At 33.8% G+C, this 18,112-nt stretch overlaps 1 long non-coding RNA gene across 1 annotated transcript in view; it reads left to right on the forward strand.

The window, feature by feature from the left end:
• The window catches only part of LOC129223350 (uncharacterized), a 96,919-nt gene that overhangs the window by 50,862 nt on the left and 27,945 nt on the right, over positions 1-18,112 (forward strand). Inside the window, exon 2 of the long non-coding RNA XR_008580626.1 lies at positions 11,643-11,795. This is a non-coding gene — a long non-coding RNA (uncharacterized LOC129223350). The remainder of the gene's footprint in view (positions 1-11,642; positions 11,796-18,112) is intronic.

Genomic DNA, 18,112 nt, shown 5'->3' on the forward strand with positions numbered 1-18,112 from the left:
GACTTTTTTTTTCAACAATCACGAACTGCTTATTAAGCTCAATTGACCAAGGTTGATATTGCTCTGATTTTTCAGATTACCATGCCGACGAGAACCCCCCCCCCCCTCCCCCCCCCAATTTTTTTGGAGAACAATTGACTAATTGATTCGACAAATTAGGAGACAGTATTGCAACTTTAATGTCCTTATTTTCTTTTTTTTTAATTATTTTTAATCATGCCCAATGTTCCTTCGTAGTAGATGTTATGTTTGTTTCTGTGTGCATGCTCGAATTTTATTATTCGGTAAAATTTGGATTTCATTCGTCAAATTGAGAGTTTTCCCCTTTGCAAATTTTTTTTCTTCCTCCACCATTTTGCATGAATTCAATAAAACCAATAATGTTTGCAATTCCTTAATAAACATAAATAATGTACGTTCTTGAAGCAAATGAGAATAAACATTTTTCATTTCCGTTTATAGAAATATATTTATTATTCTTTCCAAAGCAGCTTTAATTTTAAATAGAATTTGTTTCAAAACACTAGGAGAATGTACAATAAACATAATTTGTACGATTACAAAAAGAAAGGAAGAAACCATTAAAAAAATTGAAAAAAAAATCAAATAATTTAAAAAATTCTATTATAATTAGGCAAGCAAAGCAAGTAGAAAAAGGAATTGCTAATCTGAAATTGGTTTATAAAACACGACAATTTACATGCAGAAAAATAACAGTTTCATACATCCACTAATTAAGGCATCCAAATATTCTGTTCAAATAAGACTTTTGAACTATAAACGACAAAATGTCACCCCCCTCCCTCTCCTCGAAAAAAAAAGATAAATTGAATTATTCGGTATAAAGCGCTCTCCACCACTGCTCCCTGGTATACAAATTGTGTATAGAAGTCTTTAGCTAACTCGGTGAATCAGAATGAAATTTCACGCCACAGGTAAATTCTATTTTTTTTCCTTTTTCTTTCTTTCTTTCTTTTTTCTTTTCTTTTGAGAGTTAAGGATTGTTTCATTTTTCTCTCTAGATCTTTTTCTTGCGAGATTTTTTTTTTAGAAGCCTCTTTTTACTTATATGATTTTTTTTTTAATTGAAAAAGAAAAATTAAAAAAATAATAATAAATCAGTGGAACTGCCGTTCCTCCCCCTTGGCTGATGCGCGCCCCCGGAGAGAGATACTCCTGTCAATCCCTAGGTACGCCACTGCTTGTAGAAGCAAGAAGCTCAACGAGTAGGGTCTTGGCATACGACGAAAGAAAACACACTACGCATCTAAAAATGCATCACATGTGATAAAACTATAGAATTATGGCAGAGGAATATGGCGAACACAAAATATTTTACTATTACGCAAAATTTACTCAAAACGTTAAAAACACTGAAAATTGCCAAAACGTCTACGCATTTGAGGCAAAGGAAAGAACTACACCACACTGTTAAAACTACAGGTTGCGTTTGGCACCTTTCAGGGGGGAAACGCTTGTTCACCAGCGACACCCAATACGGAGCCGAAATCGCACCTTTTACAAGGGTGAAAAATGGGCACCTTTTAAAAGACAGACAGCGGGGGGTGAAAAGAAGGAACCTTCGGAGAGATAAATGGCACCCTTAACTGATTTCTACAGTAGATCCTCTTCCCCCCTCCCCCGTATTGAGTGCGTTTTTTGAATATTACTGTGTTTATTGTTTGGGTTTATGATATACAATGTCTTGGTACGTTTTTCACATTGAATTGATTTTGGATTAAAACTTGTCATTTAAGGCTTTTGATCACATTTCAGACTTTCCAACATAATTTAGAAGAGTTCATGACTTCAATTCCTCTATTCGAGTTGTAACCCTTGGATTGTTCAGTAGTTTTAAATAATATTGACATTTACTACAGCATGGTACCAAAAATTAGGCATTTATGGATAATTTACAGGCACAGCCAAAAATATTCAGTTATATTACAATCACGGAAAAATCAAATCGTTTCATAAATTGCAGGCGTTTCATAAACGTTCAAAATATTTTAATCAAGAGTAACATATAGATACGTATATATGGTTCGACATTTGAATATCATATTTGAACACAAGTAATCTAAAAAAGCACTTTTTTTTCTTTTTTTAATAGGAACTTAATTGACATTAAAAATAAAAACAAATTTTTAGCATCCTACATAATAAAAAGCATTGGAAACAGAAACTAGAAAGAAAAAAAATAATAAACGCGTCTAGACACTGCATTCTTTTTTTTGAAATAACACCAACGAAATATTTTCACGTAATGAGTCATGGCATAAAACACACAGAGATTTCTTTTCAAAGCGGTTTTTTTTTTCTTCCTTTGCTACGTCTACGCAGCTATTTTATTGAGAAGATAAAGACATTTAGAGTATCAGCTGTAGCAGTTAGTTAAATCATTGCATTTTCATCCCGGTTACTTATTAATTATTTCGTATAGCTATCAATGAACATTTTTGGGGAAAATCCGCGAGACCGCTGACGCGACAAACAAGTAACACCATATATTATTACACATGATAGAAAAAGCCATACATCACTATGTTAAAACGGTTAACTATAAACAATAAGTAATACTCAGTTTACTTTGTTGAAACACAACTCTGAAAACACTAAAAGCCTGTTGGAAAGCCTTAAATGTTACACCATGATTAAAAGCCTGTACTTACGCAAGTTTTTGAAGGTTTGTCACAGAAATTTTGAATTTTAATCCAGTTTCGTTGTCTAATCAATGTGAAAATTTAATGTACCAACAACTTTGTTGCAGCATCGTTGTCCGCCATTAAAGTGGCTAAACTGAACTTATACCGGAACGCACAGCGCATGTGCGAGCGGGGCACCTTTTCGAAGGAAAAAGATTCAGCTATTGGCTACTGCGTGGGCTGATGGTCTTTCATTACCTTCTTTCATCCACTGAGGTGCTAAAAGATATCGGAACAATATTTCCTATCCTCCATGGCTCCCTGTGGTTCCGTCTTTGCACCCTAAAGCGGAAATTCGTTCCTATATGGCACCTCTGGTTATAACAGTGCACTCACTTCAAAATTTTTATGGGAGTTTATCACCAATGAGAGTTTAGTTTCAACCCAATTGCACCAAATCAAAAAATTGTGCAAAAAATTAAAATTTTTCATATGCACTTTGCTCTACCAATGGCATCTTTTCCGTACTACCTATCATCGAAATTAAAAAAATAAATAAATAAAAAATAAAATAAAATAAAATGTTGTTTTCCGGCCCACCCTAATTTATAATCCAATTCCTTGAAATCGGGGTTGAAAACTAATGTTAGTATATAAATTAAATACAAAATCAAAATAAATACGTCATATCTAATATGAGGCAGTAGATTTTGTTTGTTTGAACGCGCTAATGTCAGGAACTACTGATTCGAATTGAAAAATTCTTTTTGTGTTGAATAGGCCATTGATTGAGGAAGGCTATAGGCTATATCACATCACGATATGACTAATAGGAATGGAGCAATAAAAAATGTTATGAAAACGGGAAAATGAATGTCATAATATAAAATGCTTTGAAAGCAGTATAAGCGTAGCCACTGCGGCTCGACCTGAAAACGCTGGCTTCGTGATCCAGTGGGCGTAGCTGCGAGTCAGCCCTCCGCATAACCGAGGGTGCTTTTCAGAGAAAATCAGAATTGACCGAAATATTTATTATTGGAAATTAGATGTTTGATTAATTGTTTAGTTCAATGAATTCCTAATATATGGCGGGGTAAATTTAGTTCTATGAATCCCTAATAGATGGCAGAGTAAGTTAACTCTTCGAGAGGGCTCTGGCCGACAATGTCGATAGCTCCATACCCATGCTACGCTACTGTGATCAGCAAACAGATTTTTGAATGCGTTTTTTTTTTTCGATGTTCAGGAACATAATTTGGTTTTGTAGGATTTTTGTATTGGGTTTTGTTTTCCTTATTTCTTCAACGTTTGTTTTTGTTCTCATAGTTGAAGATAGTTACATATATTAGTAAATAATTTGATTTGTCGTATTATTCAATTGTGATTGTTCTTCATAACGTTTTTATTGCAGCATAGTTTATTTGGCGAAACACTTTAAATTGCAGGGGAAAAAACCGCTTCACTCGCTGAAGGGCTGGGTAACGGTAGGGTGGTTGCTTGGAGCGATGAACTATGTAGTGGAAGGATTATTTTGCGTTTTAAAGCTACTGTTCATATTTTTGTGTGTTTTGGCGAATAGTTTTAAATTCCAAAGAGACTTTAATAGATCTTTTGAAAAGGTGTATACGCATTTCAGTTGAAGAAAAATGATCATTTCACATCAGAAATGAGGGGGGGAGGGGGCAAGGGTCGTGGAGTTTTTTTGTTCAATGGAATTTCTTTGACTTCTTAGCGCGGGCATCTCTGCGCGGAAACTGCTAGTAATTTATATAAAATCTAGCAAATACATCAATATTATGCCGATATAATGACCATAACTCCATTTAACACAGTGTTGGTGCAAGGTTTTCAAACTGATCTTGTTACAATTTTCGTCAACCGTTTAATTGTAAATAAATTCCATTCATCACATAATTTTTTCCTCTCATATAAAAGTACCACGGGAACAGTGAGACACGAACTCCTGCCGTCTCACTGTTCTCTCATTGCTACAGTGACTCCCAAAAGTGTTCGTACACTTTGAAACTTTTAGTAAAACCAAAATAACTCGAAACTGAATTCGAATACGAAGTCCAATATTTTTTTACATCATTCCTATGTCATTCTAAATACAACCCATTGGTTTTTTGAAAATATTGACTGATTTTTTTTTTTTTTTTTTTAAATGGGTCAGAAAACGAAGAGACAGAGAAATAACAAGCCACAAAGGTCATCGTACACTCAAATATTTTCGAATAAATTCACGATTAAAATTATCATATGCCATTTTATTAATATTTTTGCATTGTGTTGATCCTTATAAGTCATTTGGCTTTAATTTTTTACTTATTTATTCCTTAATATTGTGCTTATTACTATAAAATGGCTGGTATTCGTAAAAAACCGCAAACACCATTCAAAATTTGATTATTTTTCTCACAGTAGCGGTAAATTGGTTTGAAATGTCTCTAAATTAGTTGATTTATTTGTTTTTATAGTAAATTGCTTGATAAAATTCTTTAAAGAAAGGAATTGGATCGAAAATAAGGTAGGAAAAGGTCAATCGGCAAAGTTGACTAAACGTGATCGGAGATTTAAAGTTAAAAAAAATATGAAAAATACACATTTGAGTGCTGTAAAAGTTTCTGCAGAGTTAAATGAAACAATTTACATTTAATATTCACCTAAAATTGTTCACCAAGTTCTCTGATTAGCTATATTAAATGGGACCTCTTTCCGCAGAAATTTTCTTGGCCATACGAAAAACAGACAGCTTTACGCTTTTCGTCGCAAAATCAATGATAAATGTGCTCAAGACGTTTTAGAATTGCGTCTCACTTACAGAAAAAAATTAATTCAACATTTTTGGTTAAATGTTTTGGTTTGGTGTTGTATAATTGTAAATAGAAAAAAAAAATAGGAACTTAATCGTAAGAACTTAGTTGGATCAGTTAATCAGGACGGTGGAGGTGTTCTGGTGTGAGGGTGCATATCAGCATCAGGGCTTGGTAGTTTGGAGTTTTTTGATGAAATAATGAATCATGCTGTTCCTTTAAATATTTTAAAAACAAATTTTGAACTCTTAGCCAAAAATTTGGTTATTGGAAACAACTTTGTTTTTTATCAAGATAACGATAAGAAGCACACGGTTTTCAACGTTTGCTTCAAGTGCCTCGAAAATTGCCTCGAAAATTGTACTAACGTTTAGAAAATACTCCCTGAGTCTCCAGATTTTAACTTAATGTAACGTATTTAGAGATATCCGGAGGCTAGATTACGAAAATAGTGCTTTAAAACGAAATTAGAGCTAGAAACAGTAATACTCGAAGTGTGGTTGAACACTTACTCAGAAATTAAGCGAAAAGAAAGAAAAAGAATGAAATCTATTCCCAGACGTTTAAAAAGTGTTATGAATACTGTATGATATTCTACTAATTAATAACTTAATCAAAAGTTAAATTATTCAATAATATATAGACATTTTTTAAAGTGTACGAAGACTTTTGTGAGATAAAATTTCCGGCACTTTTTGCTTTTTAATTTTTAAAAAATTAAGTTTTAATATATTTTTAAAACTTTTCATGTAGTTTTGTTAAAAATTGATTATAGATCTTATAATTAAATACCCATTCCGAAATATTAATTATAACCAATGGATTGGGGCCTATTTCGTTGAAAGTCGTAGGTGTACGAAGACTTCTGGGAGCCACTGTATATCTTAACTAATCATGACAACGCCATTTTCATGCAGAGAAAAATAACAAAATCTTTTACTGCTAAAATGAACGTTAAATAATAGGCTAATAAACGATTAATAACACCAGTTTTTAAAAAACAAGGCGACAAGGCAAGAAATGATACAACAAGCAATGCAAAAAATTTACTTTGATGTGGGGTTACATTAAGATGACGTTATTGTTTTTCTCACCTTAGATCTGAACGCAACTTTCTTTCTGAAATAATGTTCACAGCATGTTGGCTTCACAAAGGTGTTGCCAGTCTGGAAGTGTCCAAATCTATATATATAAAACGCTTATGCGTGGCGCAAAACGAGCCTTTATTTCTTTCTCTCCGTTGGCAACGATCCGCTTTGTTTACGATCGTTGTTTACAAGTGCTACAGACTCGCTTGTAGCGTTAGATGTCTAGCGTTAGAATTTTTGATTTTTGAATGAGTGTTTGCGATCATTTGAATATAATTTACAAAGAAAAGAGGAGTGTGCTTGGGAGTCTTTAGATGGAAGACTTAAATGCTGATCGGTAAGAAATGCTGCCGATAGGATTAGGCGCGCAAATGCACGCCGTGAACCGCGAATTGCAAATCGAGTGAGTTCTGTAAGCGTTTTCAAACATATTTCCGGTATAATCATGCACTTTACTGGAGAAAAGAGTTGAAATAACAGTGATAGTAATGAAACTGGAGGAAAATATTATTTTATTTAAAAAAAGAATGCTGATAATAACACTGATACTTATCCTCGAATACCACTTATTTTATCCGATAGTAAAGTGCCTTTTAAATTCAAACGTGAACAATTTCCTGTTTAATGACTATAAATAACGCACATTGTCAAACTTTTGATACAATTTTTTTTTAGATTTGACAAAACCACTTTTCAGTCATAGACATGTCATATGTAAGGCATTCAAGAGTCACAGTATCTGAAAACCCAGAAATGTTCTATCGTGTATGCAGAGAAGTATTATGATTTTCTTCTTTTTTTAAAAAATAGTTTGTAAAGTTAATGTTGATGTCGAAAGGTTTTTCCCCTAACCATATTGCTTACAAAAAATAAAGTTCCTTACTTACCACGGCTGCAGTGTCGGAGGAAAAATGTCCTACTCTGACTACAAGATTTTTAGAGACTCCAACTCCTTTACCCAAAATTAGTCCGACTCCGGCTGTGGCTCCGCAAATATTGGCAGAGCTGCGAATTTTGAGAGAAAATTACCGACTCCGTCTCTTGAAATTTTAAACCTTCGACTCTGACTCCTTTACCATAAAACCAGTCCGACTTCACAGCCCTGCTATAGCTTTAGCACGAAAAGAAGGTGGATGACCTCAATGCAAAAATATCATTTGTATCATTTGTGATAGGTTGTTTGTTATTTTGGAATAGATAGGATTAACGAGACCATGCCTCTTACTATTTGGTGCTTTCTGGAAGATTCTACCTATTACAAATGATGCAAATGATGTTTCCCTTCAAGGTCATCCGCCTTCTTTTCGTGGTCAAGCTTAACTAACTGTAAATACTGAAGTTTTTTCTCCAACCCCATTTTTTTATATACAGTGAACCACCGCTTATACGTTTTTGAAGGGACTATGAAAAAAACGTACAAATGAAAAAATGTATAATTGGTAAATAAAATGTATATTGAACCCTCCAGGGACAATTTAGAAGACGTATAATTAATAAAAACGAATAGAAGAGGAACCTATAAACCGTGCTTCACTGTATTATGTTATTCCACATAGACTAAATGAATTTATTGGACAACTCTCACTGCCAAAACATGTCACTTAGTTTTGCAATGCATTGAAGTTGAGAACTGAACAACAATGGCAAAGTGAAGCAACAAATTGAATCGTGAAGACCCGAAGAGCGAAACATTTCACATACTTTTGCAATGGCATTGATGTTAAGAACTGAACCACAGTGGTAAAGTAAAGCAACAAATTGAATCGTGAAACCTGATTTTACTGCTAATATGTTTTCACAAAATCATTTTGACCCTCTGCTTTATTTATAGTCATTAGGAAGGCTAATCTAACGGAAAATTGTTTACGTTTGAATTTAAAAGGCACGTTGCTATAGAATGAAATAAATGGTATCCGAGGTATGACAAATATTAGTGTTATATAGTAATCAATAATTTTTTTGTGCTACAGTAATATTTTTCTCCAGTTTTATAGTTATCAGTCTTAGGTCAACCCTTTTTCTCCAGTAAAGTGCATGATCAATCAGTAAATGTATTCGGAAACACTTGCGGAATTCTCTCGATTTGAAGACGGTGTGCATTTGTGCACCTTAGCGTATCGGCAGCATTTCTGACCAATCTGCGTTCAGATCTTTCATCTAAAGACTCCGTAGCCCACAGCTCTCTTCTTCGTAAATTATATTCAAGTGCTCTGAAGCCCAGAGGCTCAGTGGTAGCCCTTCCACGCTGCAGGTCCGGGTTCGATCTCCGGGTTGGGCATGATTGATTCAGCTGTTCATTCCTTCAGTGGGTCGATAAAATAAGTACCAAGTATGCTTGGGAACGAAACCCTGGGGGTTCCGCGTTATAGGCTGACCTCTTAGCCGGAACATCTGCTTAGCACCCCAGAGCCCTTGGTCAGAAGGAGTGAGATGAGTACAGTAGACCTTGGCCCTCATAAGCTGTAGTGCCACTGGATTTGGTTTCTTGACTCTTAAAACACTCATTCTAACATTTTTTTTACTAAATCACTGCTTTCAGAGAATGTCAGAAGTTGCTTGCACTTTACAACTGTTAGACATTATAAAACATATATATACACATATTTTGACACTGAACATAGTATAGTTAATGACCATGAAATGTTTTTAAGTGTGTTAACATTGTAGGGTTTCTTCACTGCAATTTCTTTTGCATTCAGTAAATGTAGGAAACAAAGATTACATTATGTTTGTAATTTTAGTACAAAAATGTTCCTTTGCATACTTCTCTCAAAAGATAATGGAATTGCAAACTTTTGCTTTATAATAATCCAATGCACGAGTTGCATGTCAAAGTAATTGTCCCCTTTTAAATGTATGAAAATCATAAGTATTATGATATTCATATTAAAAAGAAAAACTACCTTTTTTTAAAATACAGATAAAGCTAGACCAATATTTGGTGACCGGTGAGCGAGCGTAGCGAGCTCGAATCGCGAAGCGATCCGAAGGAACTGCGTAAGCAGTTCCGGTTGTTGGCGAGCGTTTGCGAGCAGGGGGCGATAGCCCCCTAGTAGAAAATAAATTGCTGCTGTCTCATTGTTCTTCCTGTCTCATTAAAATGACTAAATAAAAAGTTAGAAAAAAAAAATCTTCAGCACTTATGTTCTTCATTTTGTTCTTATTCCAACAAAGCTTGCTTGAAACAAATATGCCTCTAAGTTCAAGATACATTTGCCTTAATGTTCCCGGTAGCCGCTATTGTTCAGTTGTTTGAACTGAACTTTACTTTCTCTTTTAAGTTCGGAGATTATATTTGCCTCAAGTTTTCCGTGGGTGCTAATGTTTAGTTTTTTTCATCTTTTAACTGTTGAAAATTGAATAAAAAAATGTTCAAACCAAAATGTGAAATGTGAGAAGAGTTCTTCTCGCCGAGATCTTTCGAACAAAAAAAGTTTGTTCGAATCTAACAATTCATTCAGCCGTTCGAGTGAAGGTTGTGAGAAGTTGAGGAGGGGGGGGGGGGGGAACGACAGACGAACCAACAGGCACATTTTCCCATCTCAAAACCCTACTTTCTAATTTTCATTTATTTGATACTTACTTAATTATTTCCTTATTTTTTGACTTTTTTTTTGTAATTTAGCAATATTTAAAAACAAAATCTTATTTCATAATATTTGTAAGGTTGTAAAAGCTTCAGTAAATCAAAAAAGTTCCGCTTCTACCCCTCCCCCCTTCTACTTCTTTTATCTTATTAGTTATCATCGAAAAAGAGTATTTCTATAAAATGCTTTTAACATCTCAGAGGAAAAAAGATCGAATTTTAGATTCCCAAGCGAAATAATTTACAGAAAATTCGATTAGATTTCGTAGTTCACATAAATTATAAACAATTACGACCTGGATGATAAACACCTACGAATAGTAGAGAAAAACACATGTTAGTCAAGAATCAAGATTAATTTATATCCGACCCCTGCCTTCCTCTTATCCCTCAAACATCCTCCCATGACACCACTGCACATTTCTAAGACTATAAGTTGACGAATACAAACATTTTAATTTGTCAAAAACTTAATTTTTCACTTAGTGATATTGAATTATCTTTTCCTTTGCCTTTCAATGGTTTTAGTGCTTTTAATTCAGTCAATTCTTTGGTACTAATATTTTTTTTATGAAGTTAAAAAGTAATTCTGTACATAAAATATTATGGATAAAAATCACACTACAAATGTTTTATTCCGCAATCAAGACTGCTTATTGATTTCACTTCGTCATGACGTTTAATATATTGCAGCGCAGAGGTGTATTTACAGGTATGGGGGGCAGTTGCAATGTATTTTTGGGGGCCCTTTTATCAATCGCAGAACTTTGCAAAACATTAATCACGTGCATATTTGTGTTTTCTTCGAGGTTTCTTGTGTTCGTGGGGTTTTTTACATTGCGACATTTGTTTACATGGTAAATCCGCCACTTGCTCATCTCAATGAGATTCATGAAAACTATTTTTTTTATTATTTGTTTTGCAGGCAATAAATCTTTTAGGAACTTCTTTTTTGTTTTCTCTTTCTTTTCATCTTCTCATTTATTTAATCATTTATTTTGTCTTTTTTAAGTAAATAAAGCTGAGATTCTTCCTCCGTCGTCAATGCAATTTTCCATTGCAATTTTTGAGGATTGTTGTTGCTCTTATTTTAATGTTGTTTTATTTTGATTTATCTAATTTGGAAGCGTTCTTTACAACCTTTTCCTACATTTATTCATGTACATACTGTACAATTACAAAAAGAAAAATAATTTCTGTGCACAGTAGTTAGTACCCTCATACCCTCATAAAGTTTCCTTTTTTTTTCGTTTCCCTGAACTATTAATATTTAAATCTTGATTGAGAAAAATGTGATTTAAATTTGTTAGAAACAAATTCAAGTACTTATTTTTTTCTTTATTGCTACTAAAAGATTAATGTGGATAGTTTCAAAATTTTATGTTGTTTATTAAAAAAAAGATTACAAACATTTATGCACTCCTTAGAATCTTGAGCTAAAAAGAAATGTATTTAATCATTGTTGAGAATGATGTATCGTTTTGACTTTAATGTTCCTGTCCTTCAATAGATGGCGCTGCAAATCAAGACAGTATGTGGTGTCAAGTGTTGACAGCCGAAGTGGGCTTGGCTTCCCAGATGTCACATCCCGCCCTCCCGTCACTCTTCAGCCCCTGCTTAGCCAATGACAAATCGTCTCTCGAACAGTTGGTTCTCGTGCGAGGTATTACTTATGCTGTTGTTTATTCAAATCCACTTTTATATCCGATGCATTTAGAACGTGAAACTGAGCATGTCGACAGTTGAAACTAAAAAACAAAAATAAATCAGTCAAGAATTCATTTGTTGTGGTGATGAATGGAGCGGAGTATAGTTTCGGAGTGAAGTAAATGTGCTTTACTTTTTTCTTCTCGGTTCCAAGTGAAATGATAAATGGTATTACTAGCGCCATCTAGTGAAATATGCGTTAACTAAGATTTATTTAATTCTCGATGTGTCAGTAGCAGAAGTCATTTGCTTGAACAAAGCGTCAAAAATGCTTAGCGATAAAATTTTTCCACTAGTTTTTAAAAGATTTCCACGACAAAGTACAAAATGAGAGCTCTTGGATCTGATTGAGCACATTTATTTTTGGACTCAGAGCAATGCTAAAAATAAATTTTCTCATGACGTCAAAATGAATATTATTATTATTATTTCGTTGTATATTATTCATTGATCTGAAATTTTCTTTTTGCTTAAATTTTTGAGAAGTCGTATCCGGTTTTCTTTTAGTTCAAAGTTTATGTGTCGACGATACGTCGGAAAAACAAATTAAATGCAAACTTTTGATTCAAAAAATACATTTTTATACTCGTATTCTTATTGTATGTTACATGAATAAAAAATATTTGAACCACTGTACTGTTAAATAGTGAAAAAGACACACTTGGTGGCAGGCCCGTGTCCAGATTTTCATAAAGGGAGGGGTTTTAATCTTACCTGGGGGGGGGGGAATTCAATCCCTCACAACCTTTAGTTTTACTACAAATTGTCGATCCCAGTATGGCGTTTATGCACCTGTAAGTCCTGATGTTCCCTTCCCCTTTCCCCTAGAAGAATAATTCTGGCTGCTCAAGTGACCAAAGAATTCCTTCATTTTACAGGCTCACTTTTATCAAACCTTGTTTGTTTGTTTCTTTTTAATTAAATCTGTTAACTATGTGGTTTATTGCAACAAGTATTAAAAACTCTCCACGAATTCTTTTTATGCAAGAGAATGCATATTAGATTTTATGTTCTGAAATAATGCTTAGTACGAGCTTATTGTAGATGCAAATTACATTACTAAACACCATCACTAATACATCTTTATAGCTGCAACACATGCCAAATTCATCATTACCTCCTTACAATAAGCAATATTAATGCTTTGTATTGGTACGGTTCTACTACCACAGTTTTTTCAAATTATTATTTCAGTCGGCAAAGCTTTAACAGTTGTAAATTACATAACATTTGAATGTTATGCAAAAATTTTTAAGTTATAAGAGAAAGAAATGCAAGCGTTTAGGTCCAACTGAGTTGAATTAGAGGGAAAAAAATGCAGAATTACCGAGTTAAAATTACAGAAAAACTTCAGGGAGAAAGGGGGGGGGGACGTTAAACGTAGGCTTTCACATTGAAGTTAATTTAAGTTGATCGTTTTCTTCATTTTACATACTGTTTTTTTTTTCAATGGGAGGGGTTTAACCCCTAAAACCCTCCCCTTGGACACGGCTCTGCTTGGTGGAAACTTAATTACCATATTGCTGCAATTCTCAAACGCATTTTAAATATTTTTAAATCTTATTCTGGTAAACGTTAGATAAAAATGTAAAATAATTCCAAATCCTTCTTTAATGTTTTTAAAATAGTTTTTTAAGGATGTTTCTTTGAGTAAACAAGACAGTTCCACGGCATCATAAAACCGCGTAAAAATGTACAAATTTGCTAGAAACTGCATACACGAGTTTCGGAGTTACAAAAATAGGTTCCTTGTAATCCCGAAAGAAAAAGGGGTTCCTTGTAACATCTAAACGCGCGTATGCAGTTTCCTGTAAATTTGATGTAAAAATCAAGTACATGTAAATATTTTTCGAGTAAATATTCCAGGAAAAGAGTCATGTGACTGGCGCGGCAAATCAAAGAGAAAATAGTTTACACCCATACGACATTCGAGATCAGATTGAGAACAATGAACGATCATCTTGATTACTCAATAAAAATAGTCCACTGCGTTTTTGAATTCGTACTTCGTGTATTTCATTCTTCAAGAATAAAATGAAAAGCAACTGACTATCCACCAATAACTGCGGATAGAAGGAGTGAATGTCTGCCGCGGTATAGTGAAAGCAGTAGGAAATCTTGATTGCTCAAAAATCAAGAAACGAAATAAATTTCCTCAGGACTCTGCAACTTTAAAATTGTTTTTGTTTAAGGGAAATTCAATTAGCAGGAGTCTTTTTTTTTCCCCCTTTCAGGTTATGCAGTTAATTTGTTTATGTGCAGATTTTCGATATGGAGGTTCAGTTTGACTCAGCCAAATCAGCGTTGCCAACCTCTCAGATTCTTAGAAGAAAAAATATAAAAGGAACAAATGTTTTTTTTATTTTTTTGTAACTTCTTTACTAATAATAAAGCTGAAAGTCTGTCTGTCCGGATCTCTGTCTGTCAGGATCTCTGTGACGCTCATAGCGCCTAGACCGTTCGGCCGATTTTCATGAAATTTGGCATGGAATTAGTTTGTAGCATGGGCCATGAGAGTGTGCACCTCGAAGCGATTTTTCAAAAATTCGATGTGATTCTTTTTCCATTTCAATTTTAAGGACAAAACTATCATAAGATGGACGAGTAAATTACGAAATTGTCTTACGTGGAACCGTAACACGGGCACAAGCCAATTGGCGAGATACAAAATTATTATAATGTGGAACCGTAACATGGGTACACGCCAATTGGCGAGAAAATTCACCTTACATTAATTGTAAATGTTCAGGCGAACCAAAAGACCTTTTAATTTTTCTATTACGGGCAAAGCCGTGCGGCTACCACTAGTGTATAATAAAGCTACAGTATCAAAAAAAGCATTTTTTAGATTATAAGCAAAAGAGATGTGATATGAATGAAATTAACTAATTGAGCTACGCTTATGAAAGACACATCATATAATTTGCGAGTAACTTTTTTTTTTTTGTTATAAAGAACCAAATTTTTAAAATGAAAATAAGTAAATAAATAAACAAACACGAAAAAGAAAAAAAACACCATAATTAATCAATACATATAAATTTTAAATTAAATACATATAATAGTTAAAAATATCCCTATATGCTGGACAAATTTATCTGCTTTCCTTGTCAAAATCGTAAATAAAAGCTAATTTCATTTAAAGCTGCGTAAACTGCAAGCTATTTCAGCTGTCCATGAGAACTGAAGTTGCAGAATAATCACACAAGTACATATTTATACATTATTCAGAACTAATTCCGACACCAGTAAAATTAACAATATTTTATACATGAGTTGCAACCCCCTTACCGTATAATGGATAGTAAATATAGTGAAAACTCGAATTTACGTCTCCCGAACCTACGTTTTCCTACATTTCACGTTTTTTCTTCATCATTGCCCAGTTTTCCTTTATACTAATAATGTTGTTTTAACCGAATTGCAATTTTGTTATTTATAAATTTCCATTTTCTGGGGAGTAAAAAATAAAGGAAACAATGTTCTAAAACAAGCAATATCTTTCATTTGTGATTTTTAAAGGTAATCTATGTTGTTGAAAATTAATCTATGAAAACAGAAATGCTACTGCTCCAACCGTAGCCGATCTTATGGACTTTCCGTCCGCAGTGAAGATGAACAAGTGAAATTGGAAGCACAACAAATCCCTTTTTTCATTATTGCATTGAAGGCCTTAACAAATAGTGAAAAACTGTTTTATTTATCATAAAGACTAGGATAAAAACTTGCAAAGTATTCCAATTCTGGAAGATGCTGCATTTATTTTGAACTCAGGGACTAAAAACAATCCACTGTTACGGACTATTTTCATATTTTCAGCCTAAACGCCAGGACTTGCAACTAAATTTGTTAAAATGATACAAAATGATTTGTATAATAATGTCCTTTTCGTAAAATATAATACCTTTTGAAAGAGTCACCTTTTCTTTCTTTAGCTTTATTTTTTCTTTCTATTTTTTGCATTCTATTTATTTCTCGTATTTTACGTTTTCTTGCATTTTACGTTTTTAACTCAGTCCCTTAAAAACGTAAAATCGGGGTTTCATTGTATAAATGTGTACAATGAAGATAAATATCCCAAAAAATTGAGAAATTTTTCGCTGGACTATGAAGAGCATACTATTTAACGTAAAACACTAGTGTTTTGTTTTCAATATTATACCCTTCATACTTTAGCTTTAAAACTTATCGATTTATGTTCGGAAAAATGTTTAATGGATTTGATGCAGTGTAAAATTCCTTGAAAAAGAATCATGGAAACATTTTATTAGTACAGCAAACCCTTATTAAAACGCGTCTCATTGGATGTATTCCACATTTTCACTGTCTCTCGAAAAATGAGAAATGAAAATAATCTTGCTTTAGATTCAAGACCATTGAAGCAAAAATGTATCATTTCTCTCTCTCAAAAAGAAAAAAAAAGCCTTGCTTTCTCTTTTGAATCACTGAACAGAACTGGGATGTTTTTTTGTTAAAAAAAAAAAAAAAATGCTGCCGCAGCCCTACAAAATTGGATTCTTAGTTCAAAAAAAGTCAAAAGAAATATTTTTTTTTTCAACTTAAAAGAAATCTTTGGTGAGCTATTTTTATATAATACTTTTTTATTACTCTTTTACTGTTTGTATAATAATATAGTATAATGTCAAAATGAACGACATTTTTTACAAGGTGGTAAATGAACCATTTATTTGTATGTTAAATGAATCATTACGTTTTATAACCTCGGTTATAATTCGCATGTTATCCCACGACAAGCACGATACAACGAGGAGTAACTGTAAATAGATTTTTCTTTTTTTTTGTAATGAAAAATTGCCTGGACATGTAAACATTTCGATCAAGTCGCTTTCGTTTCAGCCTAATTTATGTTTTGGCTCATAGCTCCCCCTCCCCTTTGTACGCCATCCTCTCCTGACATGGGGAGGGGGGGAATGCAACAAACTAAGGAAAAATCTCATGTCCAACGTCCAGGGCCTGATTATAAAACAGGCGAACTATGTCGTGGTCTAGAACTCCTGCTTTTTTGGGGCCCTCAAATGTCTAAAATTGTTTTTGCCTAAGACTAAAATTGTAAGGTTTGCCTTTAGGGGCCCCTGACAAAGTGCTAGGTCAAGGGCCTTCTGATATCTTAATCGGGCCCTGCCAGCGTTACTCACGCGCCATACGTTTCTCGAATAAAGAACATCCAAATGGTAGAAACTGTAGTCATTTTCCATTTTTAATGTAAATGATAAAATAATAACTCATGACTTAGACAAATGTGTCACGACTTTCACTTACTCGTATATTTTGCGAGAGTTTACTGTTGAAAGTTTTTAAAATATTGATGGATTTGCTCGACAATTCTCAGTTACGCAGCCATACATTGGAAAAGACTATGCATTAAATGGAAGTCAACAGAAATTCTCATTCGCTCAGTGCTCCAAGTTTTGAAACAAAGAAGCTGTTATCGATTAGCATATTGTGAACACCCCCCGTGCTTCCCTCAATTCTTCGAAGCAGCAGATTTCGAGTGACGAGAGGAGAACGCCAGAACGTTGCCTTGGTTACGGAACTTGTCTTCAGGGATTTTGTCGTCCTTTGCATACATCAGGTTATTTACAAGAAGACGAATTTCTTTATTTTCGGAACTGCAAACGGAAGCTTTGTTGCGCTTCGAAAAATATGGAATTCATTGTTAGTTTCAAGATAGTATTTTTAATATTACTTTGAAGGATGAAACTAGAAGAACGTGGTGCGATAGTTCAACATTTGTTAAATATTTTGCATCGGAGTGTGGGAAAAATTTCCTTGCATGTTGCATCCATTACACAATTTGAAAGATTTGACAAAGGTGTACATTTTTAAATTCTTCTGAGATTTGTTCAGTTTTTAAAACTATTTTCGAAGTTTTAAATCTTCAAATGACTTTTTTTAGTTGATACTTTTAAAACTACTTCTTGTTGCAATATACAAACAAGCACTTGCAAATTTCAGAGTTGTTGGTCATAGATAAAATTCTGTCTAAATTGCTCAAACTTTCACAAGCTAAGCTCGTTACAAATCACAAAGCGAATATGAAGCTACCGCAAAGTAAAATCAATGAGCAACAATAGTTTCTTAGAAAGACTTTTTGTTAGTTACTGTGTCAATCAAATATAGGTGTTCTACTAGACCACTAACGCAGCTATAAATTATCTTGGGGAGGGGGGGGGGGCTCGGGATAGAGGGGAGAAATCGCAACTCTCATAGAATTCCGAGGTTTCAGCTCTCCTTGCTGCAATTAGCAATAGG

This window comes from Uloborus diversus, chromosome 5, assembly GCF_026930045.1.
Source record: "Uloborus diversus isolate 005 chromosome 5, Udiv.v.3.1, whole genome shotgun sequence".
NCBI lineage: Eukaryota > Metazoa > Arthropoda > Arachnida > Araneae > Uloboridae > Uloborus > Uloborus diversus.